Below are 5000 nucleotides of genomic sequence, written 5' to 3'. Positions count from 1 at the left end.
GACCATCTTTAAACAAACAAAACACTCACAAAACACGAAAACAACACACAACAAAAACAATTTGGGTAAAGCAAATTTTTTTTAAATTGTGCTAAAAAAACAAAAAAACAACCCCGTATAACTAGAACGAGGACAGCATGTAGCCCGCCTTCAAAAAGGAAAAGATTAGAACATAATAACTTAGAACACCGTGGTTGACTACCTTTCTAAACAAATATGGTCCAACAGTTCAGATCACGAAACAGTCGTTTGCCCGGAGGCAATCTTTATCTATAACACGCAGGTGTTGGATCTACCCGCTGATCTCAGAGCAACATGAAAGGAAACGGAGCATATAAATTCGGGGTCACAAGGGAGATAATCGGTTAGTGTACTGCTGTGACCGATTACAGAGATTTTTTGCGTAGATCATTTTGCCTTAATTATAAAGAAATGTGGGATCAATTCTGCATCTTAACCACTTGACTGCCTTAGGACGGGTATACCCGTCATGCGCTTGTGCAGCCGCAGCGCCTTAGGACGGGTAAACCCGTCTTCTCCGTTCCGGGATTTTCCAGAAATGCTACGTCACTGCTGACACACAAATAGCAGCCAATGGCTTGGTAGGATACCTCATTCTCATGAATAAACAAACAGGTAGACTGGACTCGACAACCATGGTAGGTAACCAGTCTAGGAGAAGGAAAACTCCGAAATAGAACCACGGGCAGACCAAGCTCAACAGCCCAGGAAGGCAATTGGTCTAGGGGAGGGACCCCTGATCAACGTCCATGGCCGAAGCCGGAGATGCGGGACCCCCTGGGTGCCAAAAAGCGCTGCATCACGCAAATCACAAAATGATGGAGACAAATCAATTGATCAAACGTCATAGTGCTCAACCTCTGGAGATCCGACGGGGAGGAAGAGTGCTCGGCCCTCAGCCTCAAAGGGGCCGGCTCCCAACTACCGGAGGTCACCCTACATCGTCGTGTACGGCCAGGAGACGAGGGGTTAGGTACACTGACCGCGAAAAGACACCGACACCCAGAAACGTCAACATCCTGCAATGGAACGCAGAAGGAGTCTACAACAAGAAGGTTCCACTAGCAGAAAGACTCCACCAGGAAAACATTGAAGTGGCCTGTCTACAAGAGACCCACCTAAAAGAAAAGCACCGCTTCACCATGAGAGGCTATCAGGTGTTCCGGCACGACAGAGAAGGCAGGTCAAAGGGAGGAGTAGCTATCCTTGTGAAGAACTCGATACCCGCTAAAGAGTTCATCATCAGTACCAACAATCAAGCAGAGATCCACGGGGTAAACATCGTAGTGAATGCTGAGCACCTGCTGCAGAACTGCCGACTCCATGACGCTCCCAGGCAGGCATCATGGCCGGAACCAGTACCACTGAGGGTCAAACTCTTCGGCGGCCTGGAGGACCTACAGAGGACAGCTGCTTTCGTGCGGGCGATTGGCATCTCCATCTAGTGAACGACGACGAAGAAGAAGAAGAATGAATAAACATAAATGGTGACGCGGTTTTGCGTCTGAAGGCTATTTTCGGCCTTGGCGACAGGGTAGGGGAGAGAAATCTCGACTCGTCAAAATGGCTAACGGTGACAGTCGACCGGGCCCTAGTAGGGAAAAACAAAGCCGACTGACGCTACAGGCGGTGCAAATGATTATGGATACTGACAGGGGAAGGGGGAGATCTTCTTTCGGACGATTCGTTGGAAACAGGTATGATAATGATTATAATCCTTTCTTGGAGCAAGCAAAACAGCCACCTGTGTTTGATCCACAGGCACCGGAAGATGCGCCGGACTGATTTTTCAAAAGTTCGTATTTAAACATCATTATAAGCCAAACTAATTATTATTTCCATGATTAGACACTAAAAACAGATTCTTGGTTCAATTTCCCTTAAAAATAACATAGGTTTTACTTACCTACCTACTGCCAGTTTGGAGCTAGAATTTGTTGTGAATTATTACACCCCGAACTCCAATATTCCCTGGCTGTCAGGAATGCACATACGCAAGTTTTGATTGGCAGCGAAAGGGTCCGGATAATCGTGTTTTTTTTGTTTTTTTTTAACTTTTGAACACTGAGGAATGAAATCGTGTTTTCGTTAAAGGTCAAAAACTATAGTTGTGTTTTCACAAAAAAAACCATTGTGTTTTACTGTAAAATAAAGAACGAACGATAGAAAAAAGAGATAGATAGATAGATAGATAGATAGATAGATAGATAGATAGATAGATAGATAGATAAATAGGTAGATAGATTAATCAATAGCTTGATAGATAGAAAGAAAGAAGAAAGGAAGAAAGAAACAAGTCGCGCAAGGCAAAATTACTACATTTAGTCAAGCTGTCGAACTCACAGAATGAAACGTTCACTGCATATTTTCGCCATGACAATACAAGTTCGTCAATCCCCGCGACAAGGAAATCGCTCACTTTTCACGTGCAAAACGAAGTGAAATTGACAAGCTTTATAGCGCAGTAGCGTATTGCGCTAAGATAACATATCTATGTTTTTAGAATCAGGAAACAATACCACCACTTTCTGCACTACACCCCCCCCCCCCTGCTCCTTTTCATTTTTGCTTTTCTGTTTGTATTTGTATTCCCAAATGACCGTTTTGATTTTGTTCGCCCTCGTGTTTACTTCTATTAGTTGTTACCTTAGATTCGCCAATATAAGCTATATGCTTGAGAACGAATTCTTTAAAAAAAAATATATATATTCTCTTTTATTCTCTTTTTTTTGTTGAGTTTTTATTTATTTTTCTTTTTTATTTATTTGTTTACATGTATAGGCTTTACATTACATTACATCACATAGACAAGGGGACAATTACAACACACAGGGGGTGGGGGATGGTCATGGCTTGGTGGTCGCAGTATCAAAAATATGTAAAGGAAAAAGAACCTAAAGGTTACATCAAAACGAACGAATTCTTAATGCCAGATATTGTACATATGTCACGATATTTTAATTGAATAAAGTTTTGTTTAAACCAAAAGGCGTCACTTCGAGCGGACACTTCATATTTTTAAAATAACTCTTCCACAGCGCCGTCAACTAGAAACCCAGACGGAACTAGTTCAGGAATACTTAAATTTAATTCCCACGACCCGGCGTGGTATCACACTCCTTCGCGCACCAAAAACACACGGGTGTCCAGACTGACTTTACAACACCCCGAGGGCTTTTTGTTGCACGGAACTGACCCTTCGTACGTGTTGATGGTCAGCCTATGTTCACACCTAGTCCAGTTCGTGTCGACCCAAGGGGTAGTTGACCCGTGTTGGCAGATCAATCTCTAACACCTGTAAAGCTTTTGGCCCGTTTGACCTACCAGGGGGTTCGGCGAAATGGCCATGGTATTTTAGAAATGAGGAACCTCTCATAACCTATATATAAAAAAAAAAAGTAATTAAGATCTGAGAAACAAACGGGCGTAAGCACTAAACACATATACGACAGTGAGATTTTATTCAAGTAAAATCATAATACAGTTGTAATGAGAATGAAAAGTAATGACATCAATTCATAAAAAAAAAGCGCGTCCGCCCCGTGATCGGGAGGTCGTGGGTTCGAACCCCGGCCGGGTCATACCTAAGACTTTAAAATTGGCAATCTAGTGGCTGCTCCGCCTGGCGTCTGGCATTATGGGGTTAGTGCTAGGACTGGTTGGTCCGGTGTCAGAATAATGTGACTGGGTGAGACACGAAGCCTGTGCTGCGACTTCTGTCTTGTGTGTGGCGCACGTTATATGTCAAAGCAGCACCGCCCTGATATGGCCCTTCGTGGTCGGCTGGGCGTCAAGCAAACAAACAAACAAACAAATAAAAAAAGCTAATATTACGTACCTGACCCGAAAAGTGAGAGCTATGCGAAACCAATCTTAAGATACCTGGTGGATAACAATCATTGAAATGAACAAGCGACTTTTGTCCTTATTTCAATATCATCTCTTGGCCGTGTTTTTGTTCAAGGCAGAGACATCGCGGCGTCACGTGATTTTCTTTGCATGGTTAATTCCAAGTAACATTGCGTCAAGTCAGAATGATTCCATTTACACCTGGTCATTGGTCTCGGGCCAATAATTTCACACCTGTTTATCTCACATAGCATCAGATGGCAATGGTGTTAGTTTTAAACAACCCAGGCAGGACCATCAGTTGAGGGTCTCAAATTGGTCATGAGGCACCAATTAATACGCTCTCGGGGCTCCCCCTGCTGTCATTTCAGATCGTAAACGATGATATGCAAATTGATCGCCTGGCATCAATATAGTTCACCGCACAAGCTTGCACAGAAAGATCGTCGAGAGTCAAGGAGCCGATAGACTGACTATTCCAGTTTAATGGCCTCTATAGGGACCAAGTGGCCTATAATTGGACATGTATTTGTGGCTAACCAGTTATATTGGGATATGTATTGAATTCAATTCAATTCAATTCAATTCAATTCTTCTTCTTCTTCTTCTTCTTCTTCTTCTTCTTCTTCTTCTTCTTCTTCTTCTTCTTCTTCTTCTTCTTCTTCTTCTTCTTCTTCTTCTTCTTCTTCTTCTTCTTCTTCTTCTTCTTCTTCTTCGTTCATGGGCTGAAACTCCCACGTTCACTCATGTATTTGCATGAGTGGGTTTTTACGTGTATGACCGTTTTTACCCCGCCATTCAGGCAGCATACGCCGATTTCGGGGGAAATTCAATTCAATTCAATACAACTTGATCATCTGAATGTGAGACAAGCAGATTTTATTTCTTTTGGCGCGTACACACAAATATTACATCACTCTCAAAACATATAAATAAACACATATAATTCATCTGCACACACATATCCTGAACCTCACACATCCATCCGCATTGGGCCATGTACTGGTAATGCGCTCAGAATAGAGTCTGCTATTTAATTTTCCCTCGAACTAACCCAATTTGGCCACTTAACTATTCGAGTTTAACGTCCTCCCAGGACCATATATATGGACTGTATTGGGACATGTGTG

The sequence above is a fragment of the Littorina saxatilis genome, linkage group LG13 (assembly GCF_037325665.1).
Source record: "Littorina saxatilis isolate snail1 linkage group LG13, US_GU_Lsax_2.0, whole genome shotgun sequence".
NCBI lineage: Eukaryota > Metazoa > Mollusca > Gastropoda > Littorinimorpha > Littorinidae > Littorina > Littorina saxatilis.
Note: the sequence above shows the minus strand (reverse complement) of the source record.